Source organism: Oryctolagus cuniculus, chromosome 5 (assembly GCF_964237555.1).
Source record: "Oryctolagus cuniculus chromosome 5, mOryCun1.1, whole genome shotgun sequence".
NCBI lineage: Eukaryota > Metazoa > Chordata > Mammalia > Lagomorpha > Leporidae > Oryctolagus > Oryctolagus cuniculus.
Genome location: NC_091436.1, coordinates 4,745,183 through 4,766,191, shown reverse-complemented (window position 1 = coordinate 4,766,191; position 21,009 = coordinate 4,745,183). Strand labels below are relative to the sequence as shown.

General features: G+C 48.6%; 1 long non-coding RNA gene across 4 annotated transcripts in view; it reads left to right on the top strand.

The window, feature by feature from the left end:
• The first annotated feature begins 1,776 nt into the window (after nt 1–1,776).
• LOC127492930 (uncharacterized) overlaps nt 1,777–21,009 on the top strand; it is a 126,262-nt gene continuing 107,029 nt past the window's right edge. For all 4 annotated transcript variants that reach the window (XR_011388422.1, XR_011388421.1, XR_011388423.1 and 1 more), the window contains exons 1-2: nt 1,777–1,978; nt 3,717–4,244. This is a non-coding gene — a long non-coding RNA (uncharacterized lncRNA). The remainder of the gene's footprint in view (nt 1,979–3,716; nt 4,245–21,009) is intronic.

The following is a 21,009-nucleotide window of genomic DNA, read 5'->3' as shown; positions in this document are numbered from 1 at the left end:
CTCCCTCGCTGCGTCTGGTGACCTCCCCTTGGTGGCTTGCGATTGGCTGCGGCGAGAGCGTCTACACTGTGAACACTGGCAAATTCCATGCATGTGGGCTTTGTTTCCTGGAAGAGAGCACCGCTAGGTGTTTGCCAGGGCGTCTCTGTTTCTGGCTGATGTCCAGTGCACCTTGTATCTGGAAATTCTGGTCCGATTGTATGATACAATCATGCGGGTTAGCTCCCACACTTCCCTGACTTGGGGTCAGAAACACCGGGCAGTCACTGTTGGTCTCCAAGCCCTCTGCTTGGAGCTTGCTCAGCTCGGGCCTGGGGAGTTGCAGGCACTGGTTGTTCAGGGGCCCTGCCCTTCCCAGCTCTCAGGGTCATGTTATGCCACTCGGAGCCTCATTAGAGGCAGCTAGAAATAGCCACCATGTGGCCTGCAGAGCCCTGCTCCCACGAGGTGTGCCGGGCAGAGTGGACATTCCTCCGCGCTGGCCCTTGAAGTCACATTTCCCAGCAAAAAGGCAGGTCTGCGGATGACTGAGCGAATGTTCCCTGCGAAGGAACACGCTAGGTATCACTGGGGACTTCGGTCGCATTCTGTGCCCTCCAATTCACTCACTGCAGAGCGTTCTCCATGCACACCTGGCCCACGTTCCCATAGTCACTTTCCTGGAGAAAAACGAAAAGTAAAATGAAAGCACAAGCTACGTGAGAGCAAAACTTTCCATAAAACCGATTTTTAATGAGATCAAAACAGAATGAAAGTAATCATGTTCTCAAAATCATCAACACACGATTATGTGAAAATTGGAGTGCAGTCTATTTGTTTTATTTATAGAGATAGTTATGGCATTTCATTAAAAGAGTGGCAGAGCTTGGCTGTCTTTCCCATGAGATGTTTCGTGTGCGTGTGAGTGCGTGTTCGTCACATATAAACTCTCCTAAGCTTGGGAGGGAGTAAATTGTTCTGCTCTTTTGCAAACCCCATAATTCATTAGCCGCTTGCACCTGTCATGTTGTTTGTTTCCTTCCTAGTGGGAATATGTGCCCCTTCCAGAAGCCACCACCCCCTGCGACCAAAGCGACAGCAGAGAGATGCGTATCTGTGTCACTTACATCTGTTTTATATCTGTGATTTTTAGGGCCTGGCTATTTTGTGATATTCCAGTTACTCCTGATGAAGTAGGAATGCTTACACTTTGAACCAGATATTTTTATTTCTTTACAGTTCAACTAATACGTACTTAAAAACGCTTTTTCTGCTTTGGTTTGGTTCCTTGTGTGTGGGGTAGTGGTGGGGGGTGTGTGTGTGTGGGTGCGACTTGGATAATAAGGGAGAGGGGTTTAACAAGAAATCATGCAGAAACACGAGTGTGAGCTTCACCAAAATGCAGCTGCTGAGAGATAACGTCCTTCCCTCATCTGTGGGATTTTTTTTTAAGTTGCCTCTCCTGACTCATCTCAGTGGCAATTTATTTCCAGGCGGTTCAACTTTACTTTCACACTTTCATTTTTCTGCGTGGCTTTAAACAGAGCATGGACGTACTTGAGTTGTCAGCCATGTTGGGAAACTTTTAAATCGTTGTAATATTTTCAATATGAGCCTGACTGGTTGACAATTAGTTTTTGAAAGTACCTTTTGGTCTCTACTATATTCCCCTCCACCTTTGAGCTCTCAGCTATATTTGAAAGCCTAATAATAAAATCCCGAGCACAGATTTTTCTCATGACAACATTCTTGGACCATGATTACGGTTTTATAAAGCTGTGTCCTCATGGGCCAGATGACATTTCTGGCTTGTTATTTGTAGAGCCATCTTAACCTTGAACTGTCTTTAAGTCCTTCCCAGTCAGCGCTGGGGGACAGAGCCCCCTGCTGGAGGTTCTGGGCACCCGGATTTCCACTGGGACCGCAAGGTCCCTCCCAGTCGCTGGGAGACAAGGAATCTAACAGCGAAAAAACAGACGGGATGCTTTGGACTGACAACGTGAGTCACTGTAATCTCAAATTGCTTTTTCCATAGCTCTTCCTATCCTTTTGAGCCTCTGGGTAAGAAAGGGGAACACTGCTTACTCAAATCCTCCAGTGTTTCCTGGGAATCTCTTCTTTAGGTCTGAGAGCCCAGGGCTCCAGGGGGTCTTCACATGGCTGGCAGGGACCCGAGCACCGAGCCATCACCTGCTGCCCTCCAGGGAGTGTGTGAGCAGGAAGCCGGGTTGCAAGCAGAGGAGCCAGCTTGAACCAGGCACTCTGATGTGTGACTCTGGCAGCCCAAGCACCGGTTTAGTAACAGTGCCAAATGCCTGCCCCACCACACACTTTATCTAAGAGTTCTGTTTCAAAGAACATTTTACTTTAACTACTTTGCTTTAATTTTACCACAGTGTACAATACTTCAAGCTGATTCCTATCAATGTTTTCTAGTGGTTTTTTTTTTTTTTTTTTTTTTGTGCTGAGGCATACAGAGCTTTGCACTTGGGCAACCAGTAGCTTTTTGGTTATTAATTTGAGTTTTATAATTCAGTTGTGTGTATGTGTGTGTTAATTTTGTCAGTATTTTTGCTTAAACCTAGGTTCATCTATATTTTATAAAGATGGTTCCTCTTTGTTTTTTATGGACAGATTTTCTTTTATTAATTTGCAGTTTCTGAAAGTAAGATGGAAACATTTTTGATATTTTAGATTTACAGGCAAATGAGGTCTTGAATCTATAAAGAAAAAAGGTAAATTTGTCTCATACAGGTACTATATGAACAAGCCCTTCTCATGAAATCAGAGTATTTGAAAAGGGAAGTATACTATAAATATTATTATGATAATGGTTTTTCTACTTTAAAAGTGTTCTTCTAGGATCACATACATATGCAGAATCACTTTGTATGTGAGACTGGGCAATGAGGTTATTTACTGGAAAAGCACATGGAATCTCATGAAAAACTTTAATTTCACCGGATTTCCTGTCGCAGGCATCCACAGGGCTCGGATTGTTTATGGATTGCATTTTAATAAGCAAGCGTTGCTGTCCAATCCAGGTCTCTGCAGCTGGATACTACTTAGTGCATCAGCTGAAACACTTAAATGTAAAAAAAGTCTGCAGTCCACAATTCAAGTACTGTCCTATTCATCGTGAGCGAATGGGAGAGAGGGGAGAGAGTGCCTTGTGCTCCCCTCGGGGAATAGCGTTCCACTGGTGTGACTTCAGCTTTGTTCTGGGGCACCGTGTCACATGGAATCCCTTCTACTCAATTGAGGCCACTGCTAAATGTGCCTCAAAATGGTCAGAATTCTCAGGGTCAGCGGTGCTTACTGAGCCACTTCCACTTGATGCATTTCATTCTCTAAAGATTCTCGGCTTTGGGAAAAGAGCCGCTTAACTCAGGAGCAAGATAAAATTAATTCTCCGGTCCTAAGTCTTCCATCTCATCCCACCCTCACCCTAATGATCCTGAGTTAGGAAGCACCCAGCTCCAGCTCGTCCCTGGAAGAACAGGGCAGGGGACACCCAGAGGCTGCCTGCCCGCCCGTCTCTGCCTTAGCTTCCAGACAGGCGTGATCAGGATTTTCCAGTCTCTTCCGGGAACCTCTGTCAGGATTTCACAGCCTCACTGTTCACAAAGCTTTCTTTCTGTGTATAGCCCCGTTAAGAAAATGCCATATACACGTATCTGACAAATCACAAGCATTATTAGGCGTGTTTATTCAATTGTTGTTTCTTCCCGTTACAGAAATATTCACCACCCTGAAACTGCACTTGATTCCTTCACACGGGAAGCTTCTGGAAGCTGTAAGGGTGACAGGTATCAAAAAAGAAGGAAGACTGCCCCCAGGCCGGGAGGGTCTGTTGGTGTGCTGCTCTTGTTCCATGAAATCCAGTGCATTCCATAGAAATTCTAGAAGTCTTCACATGGCTAGCTCCTCCCTGCTGCTTCTGAATTGGTTTCCCAGACAAACTATTTGGGACATATTGTCACTGAAACATTATTCACTGTTTATCTGAAGTTCAAATTCGACTTTCTATCCTCTGGCCACTCTAATTCCTAGTGACTTAGATTCTGAGCACAAAATGAACTGGAACAAACAAACGAACAAAATGACTTTCATTCTACATGGAAGAAATGTATACTCAACAAACTTAATTCTTTGTGCATCGACACTGCCGTGGATTCATACATCCCCCTGGAAGATACCAGGGACTTACTCTGGAAACGTACACAGGGCGCCTCAGGAAGTTTGTGGGAAAATAGAAGTAAAAGGTAAGTTTAGGAGCAGGCATTTGGCCTGGTGGCTGAACTGCTGTCTGGGACATGTGCATCTCCTATCAGAGGGCCTGGGTTCAGGTTCAGGCTCAGTTTCCTGCCAGCGCACACCCTGGGAAGCAGTGGTGATGGCACACGTGCTTGGCTCCCTGCCTTTCATGTGGAAGACCTGGATGGGGTTCCTGGCTCCTGGCTACAGCCTACTCCAGTCCTTTTTGTTGTAGGCATTTGGGGAGTGAACCAGCAGATCGGAGATCTGTCTCTGCCTCTATCTCTCTCTCTCTCTGGTTTTCAGAATAACTAGATAGTAAAACATTTTTTTAAAGTTTATTTTGGTGCCAAAAAATTTTGAAATCCATGCATAGTTTTTTTTTTATATATATTCCTTGAGTTTTCTGTATGCATGAATTTTGGCTCTTCTTGGGGCGAAACTCAATGTCTCTAATTTCCCACAGGCTTTTTGAAGCATTGGGGTGTTCAGCAAATCCCTAGTGCTTCCCCCTTATGCACCTACCAAACAGCTGTCACTCAAGGTTCTGGGAGGTGGGCCACAGCCTGTTCTGGCGGTCGCCCCCCAGGGGCCCTGGGCAGCTCTGGAAGATAAAGCCTCTGTATCCCAGTGGCCTCTCCTGTGATCCAGCTCCTAGTCCACACCCTTCCCTCAGCCCCTAACTGTGCCCTTGGGATCCTTGAACCTCGCCCACCCCTGCACGCAGCTCCCGACTGCCCTGCCTTGGCCAGCACTGCGCCACGCTCCACACTCTGCAGCTCTTCCCGCTCCCCAGCCCCGGAGCACAGTTCTCACAAGTGCTTAACATACTCCTGAGTCAACCAACAGAAACGTGCGTGGCGACACAAGCCCGGCCCTCCCATCTGACGCACACGCTCAAACCCCTGGCTTCTGCAACAGCGCCCTACCACTGGCTCTTGCGTGAATCCTTAGGAGGGAGACTCCAGCAGCTTCGTTAAGGCCAAAAGGGTGATCCCCAGCCTGAGGCTCGTCACCACCATCAGGTCGTCCTCTGTCCTCTGCTTTAGACTTCTGTTTCTTAAACTCAGCGACTGGACAGGCCTTTCCTGAGTGTGTGTGTGTGTGTGTGCGTGTGTGTGTAAAATCCCCCCTCTCCCTCTCCCTCCTGGCTCCAGGTTGTGCTGCTCCCCACACCGCCTAGACCGCTTGGTCAGGGCACTTTGTGTTTCCCTTTCTGCCTAGCATGGAGGAGCAGGAAGAATTCCCAATCCAGCGTCAGGAAGGCCGAGTCTGAACCCTGCTCCTGCTCGTGCCTCAGTGGCGTCTCTGGCGTGGGCAGTCTGTGGCACGCTCAGGCCTGTGGCCGGCCCCATGCCGTGCCAGGCTGCTCTCTCTCTCTCTCTCTCTCTCTCTCTCTCTCTCTCTCAGGATTTTATTTATTTATTTGAGAGGTAGAGTTACATACAATGAGAGGGAGAGACAGAGAAAAAGACCTATCTGTTGGTTCACTCCCCAAATGGCCGCAATGGCCGAAGCTGCACTGATCTCAAGCCAGGAGCCAGGAGCTTCTTCCAGGTCTCCCATGTGCGTGCAGGGTCCCAAATGCCTAGGCTGTCTTCTACTGCTTTCCCAGGCCATAGCAGAGAGCTGGATTGGAAGAGGAGCAGCCAGGAATCAAACCAGCGCCCATATGGGATGCTGGTTCCACAGGCGGAGGATTAACCTACTGAGCCACAACACCTGCCCCTCTCCCTTTCTCTTTCTACCCCTGACCTGGCGTTCCTCATAGTTCGGTTCTTGTCGGGAGTGTGGGGGACCTCAGGCCCAGGGAGCTCAGCACAGTGATGTGGACATGTGCTGTGCAACTGTGGTGCCTTTTCCAGAAAGCCACAGCCTTGAACATTTTCAAAGCTGGCTGGGGCAGAGAGCAGAGTTCCAACCAAAAACAGAGCAGAAAGCCGCTCACTTCTCTTCCCAGATCTTTCAGCGACTTGAGTGTGGGCAGCTCCTCCGTGTGCCCCTGCACTGTGTCGCTCATTCCTGAGCCAGAGGGCTTTGTTGTTGGCTCTTCCTCCAGCATCTCCTCTCCGAATGACTGTGTGGGCTACTGCCCCATGCGGGTGATGCACAGCTCCTGACACAGGCGCTTGGGGCTGTGGAGGAGATGCGAAGGCACCCCGGGGAGCAGGCCCCATCCACAGACCAGATCAGACCAGATTAGCCCAGATCAGACTCCCACACAAGGCTGCCCCTCGTGCCGGCCTTGAGCGCTGTCACTGCAGAGACGGTGGCGAGGACGGTGCAATCCTGCCTGCTGACAGTGTTTTTATTTACTCTGACACATGCTGTAAATGCTGCAACTTGCATTTCTCACGTGTCACACGCCTGTTTTAGGGATCTAGAGGAAGCGTCGGTGATGGCGGTAACAGAGGCAGGGTGTGCTGTGGGTGACGGCTGGCAGTGTCTGGGGGTGTGCCCTGGTGGGACCATGAGGTGTCGGCTCCCACAGGCCTTCCAGGCGCGGTCGTGGGGAAGTGCCTGCCTTGGCTGCGTTTGGCAGTGAGGAAGCTGAGGCTGGGGGAAGTCCGTTGTCGCTCACTCCATGGCCACCTCCCCAGGCTTCAGTGGCTTAAAACAGGAAGCGGTGACTCATCCCGGGACTCTGATCCAGATGGGTGGTTCTGGGTGAGCAGATGCACGCCTTGCAGTCCAGCCAGGTTGGCCCCATGCACCTGTGCAGAGTGTGCACAGGTGACCAGGGTTGACGGGGCCTTGTGCTACATCTTCCAGCTTGTTCACGTGGTGGCCAGGAGGTCCACGTTCATCAGGCAAGGACTTGTCCCAGAAACCAAGTGCTTTTTAAACCCCAGCTGTGAGGTCCCTTGTTGTCCTGTTGGCCAAATTCACCCCATGGCTGGGCCTTGGGTCAGCGGGAAAGGGAGGTGGAGAAAGAGATGCGGCTGGTCAGGGAGCAGGAATGCAAAAACCTACAGCAGGGAGGTTAAGGAACGTGACCGGAACAGCACACACGTGGAGGAGGAGCTGGGATTTGAACCTCCATGCCTCCTTTAGCAACAGCGGCCTGATGGCTCAGGTGTAGAGAGGCAGAGCCCAAGACTTGCCAGCTCAGGTGAGACTTCGTCCCCTCTCAATTCCTCTTCTTCCAGGCCTGCGGTGAGAGCTGCGTGTTAAAAGCTCACTCCACGGAGCCGGCACTGTGGCGTAGTGGCTAAGCCTCTGCCAGCAGCTCCAGCATCCCACATGGGCACCTCTAGTCCTGTCTGCTCCTCTTCCAATCCAGCTGTCTGCTAATGTACCTGGAAGAGTAACGGAAGATGGCCCAAGGGCTCATCTATGTGGGAGATCCAGAAGAAATTCCTGGCTTTGGCCATTTGGGAAGTGAACCAGCGGATAGAAGACCTTTCTCTCTCTCTCTCTCTCTCTCTCTCTCTCTCTCTCCCTCTCTCTATATCTCTGCCTCTCAAATAAATAAGTAAAATCTTAAAAATAAAAAAAAAAAAAACTCACTCCTGGTGTGGAAGGCTGAGAAGCTGCACAGCCTTGCTGATCACAACCCCACCGGGGAAATCAGCACCAAGGCTCCCAGATCCTTCGGTCTGGCTGTTACATGAGCAAGCCCGCCCCTCCTTCTTCTGGCCACACACACCTCTCACAGCTGCCCATCCTGAGGATGGCACTGGGTAGCTCACACACAGGCTGTCCAAGCCCCCTGCCCACGTTGCCCCGAAGTCCCCCCAGATTTGCATTAAGAGCTTCTGGGATTGATTTTGGTGTGGAAAATGCGTTCTCTTAAAGAAAGGGCAGCCATGGGGTGGAAGTGGCCTTGGGGCTCCTGCAATCTGTGGGTGAGCCTGGACAGGTGGGCCCTGCTGGCTCCCTTCTGAGGAACACAGCTTGGTATCTGATAGGTCACTTGAAGTTCCTGCCCATGGACACTTTTCCAAAGCCTAATTATGGAGCATGTGCCACCCACAACCAGCCAGAAACCAGAGAGGAATGCAGAATCACAGAGGGACGTGCACCCTGCAGATCTCCAGGCCTGCAGGTGATGGTGGGGCTGTAGGGCTGCACTAGGTGCCAGCCAGCACACAAGGCCAGCAGGTGCAGCCATGGGCAGCTGCTCTGGCTCATCCCCACTGGCCCTGCGGTCTTCCTTCCCAAGGTCCCACGTCTGTCCTGGGGAGGGGTCTTCCCTTTCATCGCACAGGCACTCGGTTCCCCATCGAGGGCCATGCAAAATTGCCGGGACCCTGCCAGGAGGTCAGGGAGACATTGGGAGGCACCTGCCTGGCCTGGATGCACAATCTGCACCCCGAGGAGCTGCTGTGTGGACACTGGGAGTGGGAGGAGCATGTGGCCATGGCCCTGGCGGCCCCCAAGGCTGCTGCCGCCATGGCTCCCATGGCCCTCCCGGCCCTGCAGGCACTGGAGCCCTGACTGGGCATGCCTCCAGCACCCTGGGGCCTGCTGCATCAGGGAGCTTCTAGGGGCCCTGGCTCCCAGTCTGGGGGAAGCTTTCCTGGGGCCCAGGACTGTAGCAGCTCTCCTTCCCCAAGCTGCCTTACCTGGGGGACTCTCCCCACACAAGATTAGAGAATCAGAAATGCTGTCACTCAAAGACCACAGCCTCCTGATAATATCCAACCTGCATTTACAGGCTCCATAACACAGGCGTATGTGTCAGCTTTTCACAACTACAATGAAATGCCTGCGGCAACCTTTATAAAGCAAGGAGGTTGTGGGGGTGCAGAACCTGAACAGTGCAGCACAGGCTTGGGTGAGGTCCACTCACCATGATGCCTCCCGTGGCATCTGTGTCTGTGTCCTCACCCTTCCTCCTTGCAAAGCCACCAGGATTCCCTTGTGAGGCCTCCACCCTAAGGACTGTGCCAAACCTCCTCTCTGAACACCAGGCCTGGCTTCAGGTTCAGCTTTTCTAGTATCATCAGTGTACTGCCTTGGGGGTTAAGTTCCTGCATGAGCCTGGGGCCAGGGGACAGATCCCATTCAAACCACAGCAACTGCTGTTTCCTGTGCACACCAGAGGTTGTGTGGCCCGGGGAGGGGAAGGACTGAGACCCAGTGGTATCCTCAGGGTTCCTAACAACATTACTGCTTCACCACAAGGAAGGTAGGTGCTGTGGCACAATGGGTGCAGCTGCCACCTGCAACGCCAACATCACTTATGGGCGCTAGTTTGTGTCCCGGCTGCTCCACTTCTGATCCAGCTCCCTGCTGAGGCACCTGGGATGACAGGCAGAAGGCGGTCCCAGCGCTTGGGCCCCTGCCACCTGCATGGGAGATCCAGATGAAGCTCCTGGCTCCTGGCTTTGGCCTGACCCAGACCTGTCTGGTGTGGCCATCTGGGGAGTGAACCAGTGGATGAAAGATCTCTCTCTCTCTCTCTCTCTCTCTCCCCCTCTCTCTCTGACTTTCAAATAAATAAATAAATCTTTGAAAAAATATATTTAAAAGGAAAGATCCATCTGGGCCCAGATGCTGGCATGGACCCTGCCCATCCCAACTGTGGGCAACAGAGGTGACAGCTATGCGGGCTCTACTGATGCTTGGCTGCTCTCCATGGACTCAGAGAGGCCTTGAGCTTACCGTGCAGAAAATGAGCACTCCCTCTTGCTTTGAACTTTATTTATTTATTTGAAAAACAGAGTTATAGAGAGGGAGAGACAGAGAGCATGAGAGAGGTCTTCTGTCCACCGGTTCATTCCCCAATTGGCCTCAACAGCTGGACTAGACCAGTCTGAAGCCAGGAGCCTGGAACTCCCTCCGAGTCTCCCACTTAGGTAGCAGGGGCCCAGGGGCTTGGGTCATCTCCTGCTGCTTGCCCAGCACAGAAGCAGGGAGCTGGATCAGAAATGGAGCCGCTGGGTCTTGAACGGGAGCTCATATACAGGCTGCTGGCATCCCAGGAGACGGCTTAACCTCGGTGTCGCAATGGCAGGCCTGGAAATGAGCATTCTCAAGGGCCAATCCCCAGTAGTTCTCTAGGGCTGGCGGCAGCTGCTGTGAGTGAACATTAGCAGTGTGACCAAAGCCACCGCCGGGGCTGTTTCTTGGCCAGGGTTGGGACTGAAGCAACAGCAGCGTCACCGTGGCAGATGCTGATTTCTGGTGACAATGTCAGAACCAGAAAACAAACAGCTTGATTTCTAGGTTCCAGGTTGAGCCCGCCAGGCTGGCAGGAAACCCTATTGCTTTGTCAACGAAGCAAATTTGATTCCAAAGTCACCGAGAGAGAGAATGAGAGAAAAGAAAACCCAGCTCTTTTTCTGTCACTTTTAATACAATGGAACTTTAATAACTGACATTTCTGTATATTTTTCCTAGACTTTAAGACTTTCCTTCAATCTGGGGCCATGCAACACTTGGACCTTTTGGCAAAAAAATGAAACTTAAAAAAAATGAAGCACTTAGAGCTTGTGGCATACATGTGGGTGTTCACGTATGCGTGTCTGTGTTTGCACATACATGTGAGTGTGAGTATCCTCTCCGAATCACCCCTCTTAAAAACTGGCTGCTATCAAGAGGTCTGTGCCATGAGTGGTTAATGTGTTCCTGCCTCCAAATTGAGGCTTCTCTTTGAGGTCTCCTCATGAACTCAGATGGTTTTTATAACCCACCTAAGGCATCCAAATCATATTCAGCTCGAAGGGGATCCATGAGTTTAAACTTTGCTTAACCCTGACCAGGCCCAGAGCACAGATGGGTGGGGTGTGGAGCCCAGCACGGTTTCAGGAAGGTCTCTTTTAAAGGGTGACTGGAGCAGAATCGCTGGGTGCCGGAGGGGCCCATGTGGCACCTCTGGACGGCGTCCACGACATTAAGGTCAGGTGCTAAGAAATCAAGGTCATGCCCCATTGCATTTTTCTCAAATAGCTCGGCCCAGATAAGTTAAGCAGTGGGTGATAGCACCAAACAGATAAGGTGGCAATTTTTAACAATCTTAAAATATTGTTACAGCAAGGAAGGTCGTGATAAGATCAAAGCGTTGGGAATGATTTAATGGGTGCTGAGATTTCTTTTGTTCTCTCCTCCCTGTCATCCCTGCTCTCCACACACGTGTGCCTGCACACACACACACACACACACACACACACACACACCGGGCTACTGACAGTTTCCGGACACGAACACACGGCTATACAGATAGGCTTTTGAATATGAATGCAGGAAGCGCCAGTGATTTTTTTCCTGTCCTCAGAGCTGCTTGATTTATGGCCTGGATTACTGGAAGCAGTAATTCTTTGGTCTTTATGATGTTTTGGTGGAAGGTGCTGTAGCCCGCAGTCAGAACAGCATGATTTCAACGAGGTTTTTACAAAAAGGTCTCTGCAGAGAGGGTGGCTATGAATTGGATGGCTTCTGTAACAGAGCAGTTAATAAGACACCAGCACATTAATCATGTGACAGCTATTGGGTTTAGCAGGGAAAGGCACTGGCTTTTAGGAACAGCAATTTAGGTGACTACTGTGTTGAAAGAGTTTGGCTGAACACATTGTTTTTAACCCCGAGTTCACAGTCAAATTGTATTGGTGGTTTTTACAGACATGTGTTCATGTTTCTGGAATTTCCAATAAACCTAACGAAGTCATTAATCTCTTCTTTTATCTTTCATCCTAATGTTAATTTCCAGAGCGAGACATATGTTTGGGAATAAGTTGGTTATCTAGTAATTCTGGAAAAGCTGCCAAGGAGTTATTCTCAAATTATGTGGACCATGCACACGCAGTCTCCCCTTCCCTGTGTGGCATAACGACCTTTGTAGCCTTCCGGCAGCAAAATCAAAGAGCCGTTTGCTTCTGGTGGGTCTGACAACCCCCCTATCCCTGAAAGGAGGAAGGTCTTCCTGTGGAGACCCTGACATCTGGAGATAAATCAACATCTCAGTTCTTTGGACCAATAAAGAATCGTCCTATAAAACCTGAGAAATAAAATGAAAGTGACTCCAGGAGCCCCCTACAGCAGCAACAGTCTTCAGGGTGAGTTTTGTAAGAGACAATGGTACTACGATTTCCAAGCAAGCACTGACTTTACTTTTGTGTCCACCGTTGGTTGCATTTTATTAGTGAGAGGTCATAGAAATGAGGCTGCAGTTACTGGGCAACTAGGGTCTATGAATGAGCAGTGGGGATTAACTGCATCTCTTGTTCTGAAGGAGCAGAATGTGGAGAATCAGTGAGGAACGTGGGTACTTCGAGGGCCTTAGAATCATGGCTGCTGGAAGGAGGGCAGCCCAAGGTTCAGGTTTTGGCTTAATTTTAGGCAAGTGATTAAACAATTTTCTGTGCCTCAATTTATTTCATGTTCAAATAGGTGTAGCAATGGACCCCAAGTCACAGGGCGGCCTTGAAGATGAAGGGCCACTATGGAACAATGGCTCCATTCAAAAAAATAATCCTCAAGCAAAGCAGTTTGTGTGGGGAGCTCTCAGCAAGTAAATTTTGGCATAAACAAATTATAGATTATGATGCTATTAAAATGCAGGCTAGCTGTGGATTCAGAAAGAAAATGATAACAACAAAGGGGAAAGGTCACAGAAACAGTTTTATAGATTCCCAACTGAGTGAGAATTCATAACCGAGTATGGTTTTAGAAGGAATTCTAGGTACAGGAATTTGACATAGTCCTTAAGACGCCACTAGGGACGCCTGCATCCGTATCTGAGGGTCGGGATTCCAGTTCCAGACCCCCTTCTTTTCCCAGCTTCTTGCTAACACACATCCTGGGAGGTGGCAGATGGTGGCTGAAGGTCTTGGGTCCCTACCACTCATGTGGGGAACCCAGGTTGAGTTCTGGGCTCCTGGCTTTGGTGGGCCAGCCCTGGCTGTTGCAGCATGTGGGGAGTGAAGCAGCCGAAGGGAGATCTCTTTCTCTCTGCCTTTCTGCCACTCAAATAAAGTGAAAACACATGAATAAAGTGAAAACCACCCCATCTTCCTCCTGGGGCAGCCCACCTGCCTAACGCCACTGCAGGCTGTGGGCGGGACTTGGACACACTCAGGCTCGGTAGGCAGGAGGCTACTTGGTGTTCCTTTTCTGGAAGGCAACTGGAAACCCCTACAAATGCTCTGCTGTTTGGCTTTTGACCGATGACCACCAGTCTTCAAGTTTACACTCAGAAAACCATCACTGGTATATGGCAAAAATGCATCTCCACCCCAGAATCTAGGCTGCAGCCAAAACAAACACGTAGCTGTGTGCATTAACAGAGGGAAAGCACAAACCCAAAAACTTTGGCAAGAAGCCAAACCAAAGAACACTTATTCTACAAATAAAGTCACTGAGAGATTTCGTAGGAAGCAGTCAAAATTAATCCAAAGCCCTGAAGCCAGGATACCAGCACTCTCTGAAGTGGTGGTAGGTGGGGGATGGGAAAAAGATCTAAGGGAGGGTCTGGAAATTGCCATCCTGAGCTAAGGGGTCGTCACCCAGCTGCTGACTTGGCACAGTCCATTTAGCGTGTGTGCATATTCTGCATTCTCCAAACAGCGCTGCCCTGTTCATACAAAACAGGAAACAACAGCCCATTAATCACTGTGGTCTGCCCAGATGAATTTTATAGCCACATCTTTATTACTAGACATTAATTAAATTATTAAACTTAACATTACAACTTCCAAATGTACTACTTTTTGATCTATCCAGTATGCAAAATATACTCATGATATTGTGGACAGAAAACAGTATAGGCTATCACTTATGCTGCAATCTAATTTTGTCCTCAAAATAATGGGCCGTCCATGTATACTGAAGTATAAATGTCGGACCCTAAAACTCCAAGAAGCTCTGCAACGATGCGTTGATAGAAATGGTCTTCAGGTAATGGAATATGGGTGCCCTCTTTTCCTTTTCTTTACAGCGTTTTCTGAACGCTTTGCAATGATCAGCGCTGTCACCTTGTAGATCACCGTGTCCGTGTTGTAACCATGTGCCACTCCCACCACCAGCCCCCGTTGATGTCAAAGCAATCGTTCAAGCCCAACTCAGGAAGTCCCTCTCCTGTAGGAAGCACTTCGGGGCTCCCCACTGCCCTCCGAGTAAGATCCCAGCCCCATCTGCTGGCATCCGCACCTGCGCGCCCCTCTCCCTTCTCCTCTCTGTAGTAGGGGCCTGGGGGATGCCCTCCCTCCTCTCCCTGACTTGTCTGGTAGGTCTCGTGTCAAGCCATGGTCTTTACCCCCACTCATGTCTGCTCTTCCCTCCTCTAAGATGCCTATCCATGTTTATAATTTCACCTTTACTTAGAAGTTAACTCTTTCAAGGTTTGCCTCCAGGACTCGCTGTTTCACGGGGCTGGGATCCGCCTGCTGTGCTCACTGCTGTGTCCCCTGAGCCTGTTCTGTGCCTGTTGCCCACTGAAAGCATGGACCAGACAGACCAAAAACGGCATTTGAGAAAACAGCCAGCTACACGGAAGCTTCTGATAGGAAAAGAGTGAACTGAACTGTTGTTAAATAGTAGCAAAATAAATGGCAGTTCAAACAATATCCTAGGAGAATGCTTGTAACATGAATTTGGTTTGGGATATCACCCTCTTCTTATTTTTTTTTTTTTTTTTTTGGCAGGCAGAGTGGACAGTGAGAGAGAGACAGAGAGAAAGGTCTTCCTTTGCCGTTGGTTCACCCTCCAATGGCCGCTGCGGCTGGCGCGCTGCGGCCGGCGCACCGCGCTGATCCGATGGCAGGAGCCAGGAGCCAGGTGCTTTTCCTGGTCTCCCATGGGGTGCAGGGCCCAAGCACCTGGGCCATCCTCCACTGCACTCCCTGGCCATAGCAGAGAGCTGTCCTGGAAGAGGGGCAACCGGGACAGAATCCGGCGCCCCGACCGGGACTAGAACCCGGTGTGCCGGCGCCGCTAGGCGGAGGATTAGCCTAGTGAGCCGCGGCGCCGGCCTCACCCTCTTCTTATTAAATGAAGAAGAGAGCTACAAATAGTTGTGACAATATGAGTCATAATTTGTAAAAAAAAAAAAAAAAAAAAAAAAGATGAATTTACCAAGGCAGAGAGAGATCTGGAAATCAGTGCCCACAGCTCATCCCCAGCAGATCTCTCTGTGTGGTGAGAGAACGGAGGCTTTTTCTAAAATGTGCTTATCTTTGCTTTCTCAAACATACATTGCTATAGTAGTGAAGGAATGAAAGCAATTTTTAATTAGGAAATGCCAAAGCAAACTAGTTTATCACGTGCTGCAGCAGCACGCAGCTATAATCCACTCAGCAGTGCATGGGTGGGGAAGGTGTGGGCGGTGACTGGTGTGAAAGGAGATTGGGAATGTAGTTACCGGGAGGTTCAGTCCACCTTGAGACAGCACCAGAGCACCTCCCTGTGTTTCCGTGAGCCTCCCTTGGGACACATCAGCAGGGCACCATGGGGTTTGTGCAATTTCAGTCCACACAGAGCTCCTGTTTCAGGCGCTCTGCCTGAGTAATGTGCGTGTTGCTGGGTGCCGCTGAGATCAAGGAAGGTGTGGGCACTCACCCCGACCCTGAGAGGCTGCAGCCTGCATGGACAAGGGAAGCAGACGCACCTGCTCGGACCCCCATGCCCACCTGTGCCTGACTGTTCACAGGGCTCCTGGGCACAAGGCTCAAAGGGGCGGTAGTGTCCAAGGGTCTGGGTGTTGATCTGAAGGAGCACACCCTGGAGCTGACTGGCATTGGCTTCCTTTTCATCCTCTGGAGGAAGGAAGAGGGGGCACAGGAGTTCTCTAGGGTGCAGTGGGGGTGTGCTTTTGTTGTTGGGGGTTCACAGTGCACATCTGGGGCCCCCATGGCTGCTGACTTCTTTGCCCAGCATTTCGTCATCTTCAAGGGGGTTTTGTGGCATCAGAACAAACAACCTGCAAGGCTGCATTTGTAGAATACGGAACATTTTGTCACCTCTAGCCCCTTGTAACTTCAGAAAGCTGAGTGGTCGAAAGTAATTTTCTTAGAGTTTAAAACAAAAGAAGAGGCCTCCACAGAAAGGGCCTTGTCAGATGCTGTTCCCTGGTGGTCCAGGAGGCGCTGTCACAGATCTGTCCTCCATCTGATCTTTGAACCCATTTACTCGTGGGTGCATCCTGCAGTTTCCATAGCACCCCCATTCCAGGGGTCCCCCTCAGCCTGGACAGGGGTCAGTGTTTGTCTCCTACGTTCCTGTGCAGGGGAGGGCATCTGCTCAGAGGGAGAGAGCCTGGAGTGTTTGCATTGCTGGAGCTCTGCCCAGCGCTGGCCAGGAGGGCAAATAAGCCGTGGTGGCAGGGGTCAAGGCTGGACACAGGTGGCTGGGCAGCCTGGGCACAGCCCTATGAGAGCCTCCCAGTGGTCAGCATGCTCCATTTCACCTCCAAGTGCACAAGAGGATTTGGGAGTTGCGTTCCTTGCTGGACAGCTTCTTTCCAACTGGGAAATGGATTCTTGGGCAAACCGAGGAAGGTCCTGGGGCGTCAGCTGTGACGGGGTCCATGAGGCTCCCACAGGTGCCCCTCACCCCTTGGCAACAGTGGGACAGTGAGGCTTGAGGACTTTAAGGCAGGTGGTTCTCTTCTCTCTTCCCACCTGTAAAATGGGAAGCTTGTTCTTCAGCATCCAGACTTCGTCTCTGGCACTCCCTGGAGTCCACTCCAAAGCCCGGTCGGTAGGTGCACTTCAGGTATCCTCTGCTGCGCTGGTTCTGTGCAGCCATCTTGGAAGCCGCTTGTCACCTTGATGTCACCTGAGCACAGGGAGGCCCTGTTGGGGTGCATGGGGCAGGGCTGAGGATATTTGCCGAGGGTAGGTGGCCCAGTAGCCCTGGGACTTGGTAGCCAAGGGGAAAAGGTGCTCCTGTGTCATGGGAGAGCAGGACTGAGTGGAAACCAGGAGGCCAGGCTCATAAGTCTGTCTGGTGAACCGTGTGCACACCAGGGGTTGGCGTAGATGGCACCGGAAGTCAAAGCAATGGACTATCATGGCGGTCAGTGGAGATGAAGATGTGCAGCTGACTTCCAGTTGTGGGTCCTTCGGAGCAGACATCCATGGGTCCACGAGTTGAGGGATGCTGGGTGATTCCCTATGAGGACCTCTGTGATCAAGCCGCTAAGAAGGAAAAGTATAAGCTAATCAACACATTCAAGAGGACATTTGATAGAGTTATCAGATCTTCCTACCGACACACCTAAGCAGATCAGAATCAGGAGGAAATACATTTAAATTTGAGGAGACTGTTTATTTTAAACATGCAGACATTGTTCTAAATGGTAAAATGCTAAACTCGTTTCTACTAAAGTTGGGAACAATGAAAGAATATTTACTGCAGGTATTTGATAGCTCTGAAGATAAGAAAAGGAAATAGTCACTTAAATACTTCGAAAGAGATACAATTCCTTTTACAATGATTGAGTTCATATTGGTGAAATTCAAAATACTCTAATAAAAAGTTATTGTAATTAATGAGAATTTGGTAAAGCAATTAATATTACATGTGAAAATCAATAGCTTTCTCTCTGCTAGCTATAGCTAGCTAGACATGAAAATAAAATAAAAATAATAAATATATATTTTATATGAATTATAAAAGTTGCATATAAAGGACTCACTCAATTATAAAGGTATAGGTGCTTTCTGAAGAAATTTTTAAAATCTTGTAGAAGAACATAAAATAAGATCTCACCAAATGAAAATATTTTATTTTTATATGAAGTTAAATATTAAAATATTGGTTCTCTCAGAATTAACATATAAGTTTATGCATTTCCATTTAAAAGTATTTTCCCCCATGAAATCATGATCTTAAAGTGGAATAAGAAAACTGTGAGCAAGGAACATGGCCAAAGGGCCTGGCCCGGCTGGACACAGACCCTGGGGTCAGCCAGCCAAGCCAAGCCATGCGGCTCTGCCACAGGCAGGGACGGAAGTCCTGGCAGCAGATTCCTGTGTGACAGGGCATCGACCAGGGGCACACTCTTAAATGATGATTTGGATTCTAGCTCACACGGCATGCGTAGTAGCAAATACAATAGGATAAAAATGCAACCAGAAAAGTTGTATAACAAACTGGAGTGGTGATGAGACCATAGGGTTGTTACAAGCAAGGAAGAACATCAGAAGCCACAAAAGCAATGATAAACTACTTGGCTATTTAAACATAAACTACTTGTTGGAAGGCAAAGATCCCTACATATAGTCAACTGGCAAGTGAAAGATGGAGGGAAAACAGTTTATTTCGCAAATGAGTTAAAAATTATGGTAAAAGTGAGTGAAATGGTTAACAATAAGATATACAGAAAGAGCATTTGTAAATTGTAAGTGAACCAAATGAAGAGGTGCAAGGACAGCCAAGCAAGCAGATATCAAGGACAACAAGTTAGCAAATCCACGCAGCCTCTGAACACATAGGGACAATGCCAACCTCCGTCCTCGTTAACTTGAGGCGATGGATTTCACAATATACCAATCCCTTTGGAAAGTTAAAAACGCTGGCTGGGATATGGGAAAACTGCTGGCTCACGAATTTTTAGTGGAAATGTGGATTGTTTCATTCTTCTTGGAAAGCAATTTGGAAACTTTTATTAACATTTAAATTATTCACATATATCCTTGACATAGCAATGCCACCTGTAGGAACCAATTCCACGGAAATAAAATATCAGGCTGTATTTACAACAGTGTTCATTGCACCACTGATCATCCTTAGCAAAACAAAGCTCCAAGTACATGCCAATTAGCATGAAAATGATTAAATAAAATATGGTACACTTAGACAATGGGATATTACGTAGTTACTTAAAATAAGATTGATCCTTAATAACTTGGGGGAATATCTCAAAATGTACTATTAAGTGAGGAAAGCAAGACCGGCAGAAGCTAAATTGCACACTGTAGCATATTTTAAAATATATTTATGTGAAAGGCAGAGTTAGGGTGGAGAGAAAAGGAGAGAGAGCATCCATCTTCTGGTTCATTCCCCAAGCGGCTCCAGTGTCCAGGCCTAGTCCAGGCAAAGCCTGGCACCAGGAGCTCCATCCGGGTCTCCCACACGGGTGCAGGGGCCTAAGCACTTGGGCCCTCTTCTGCTGCTTTCCCAGGCGCCTGAACAGAAAGCTGGATCAGAAGCAGAGTAGCCAGGACTTGAACTTGGGCCCATATGGATTGCCAGCACGGCAGGCATTCCTTTACTTGCTGTGACACAATGCTGGTGCCTGTACATATGGTCTCCACAGGTAGCCCAGGTACCTGTCAATGTGATCTCATTTGTAAATACAGAGGCTCTCAGGACAAGATTATCTTGGATGGAGGGTGGGATGTGAATTCAGTTAGTGATGTTTTTATAAGAGAGAGGCAGAGAGGGGCCGGCGCTGTAGCGCAGTGGGTTGACGCCCTGGCCTGAAGCACCGGCATCCCATATGGGCTCCGGTTCTAATCCTGGCTGCTTCACTTTTGATCCAGCTCTCTGCTATGGCCTGGGATAGCAGTAGAAGATGGCCTAAGTCCCTGGGCCCTTGCACCTGTGTGGGAAACCCGGAAGAAGCTCCTGGCTCCCGGCTTCGGATAGGCGTAGCTCTGGCCGTTGCAGCCAATTGGGGAGTGAACCATCGGATGAAAGAACTCTCTCTCTCCCTCTTTCTCTGCCTCTCCTCTCTCTGTGTAACTCTGACTTTCAAGTAATAAATAAATAAATAAATCTTTTGAAAAAAGAGAGAGAGGCACAACCACTAGAACTAGAAAAATATGTAACATTTCCAAAACACCGAGCCACAACCAGCCAAGGACAGTGATTCTGAGACATGAAAGATGTGGGGTGAACACCATCAGTTATCTTCAAAAGACACCATAAAGAGGATAAATAGACAAGCTGCACACTACGGGAAATTAGGGAAATTATTTACAAGGCTTATACTAGTAACAACTTCCTACACTTCTTACATAGCATAGATTAAGAACTCCCCCAATTCAATAATGAGAAAACAACTCAATTTTAAAAGTGGCAAGAGATTTGAACAGATACTTTCTCAGAGAAAATATAAAGATTGCAAGTAAGCACAGGAGAACAGGAACAATATCGTTATTATAAGGAAAAAGAAACAAAATCACAATGGTCTATAGATACTCCCTAAACATCCAGTGAAAATGGCTGAAGTTAGAAGGGCTGACATCATCAAGTGTTGACAAGAAAATGAAAAAAACTGGAGCTCTCCTGTCGGAAGCAGGGAGACAAAGCCATGCAACCACTTGGAAATGATTCTGCAGCTTCTTTATACATGTATTATATGATCCAGACATTTCATTTCCAGGTATTTATCTAAGAGAAATAAAAACTCACATTCCTACAAAGATTGGTACATCAATGTTCTTGGCAGATTTATTTGTCATAGCACAAAACCGGAAACTAAATTGTGGTAGAACTCTATGGCAGAATACAACCCAGCAGTAAGAAGGAATGAATTATTGATGCATTTTACAAAATAGAAGAATCTTAAAATAACTCCACTGAGCAAAAGAAGTCAACCAACAAAGTATGATTCCAATTTCTATAACATTCTAGAAAATGCAAAGTGATTTATTGTGAGAAAAAGCCGTTCACTTGCCTGGAGACAGGAGAGGCAAGCGGAAAGGAAGAAGGGGAGCAAGAGAAGAAACTATAAAAGGCCAGGAAAAATCCACAGATGAGTGGAGAGATAAAATGTGGTGTGCACGTACAATGAATCCATCTAGCCTTGCAAAGGAAGGGAATTCCCACACAAGCTACACCAGGGATGAGCCTGGGAGACACCGGGTAACTCGTGGGCATGCT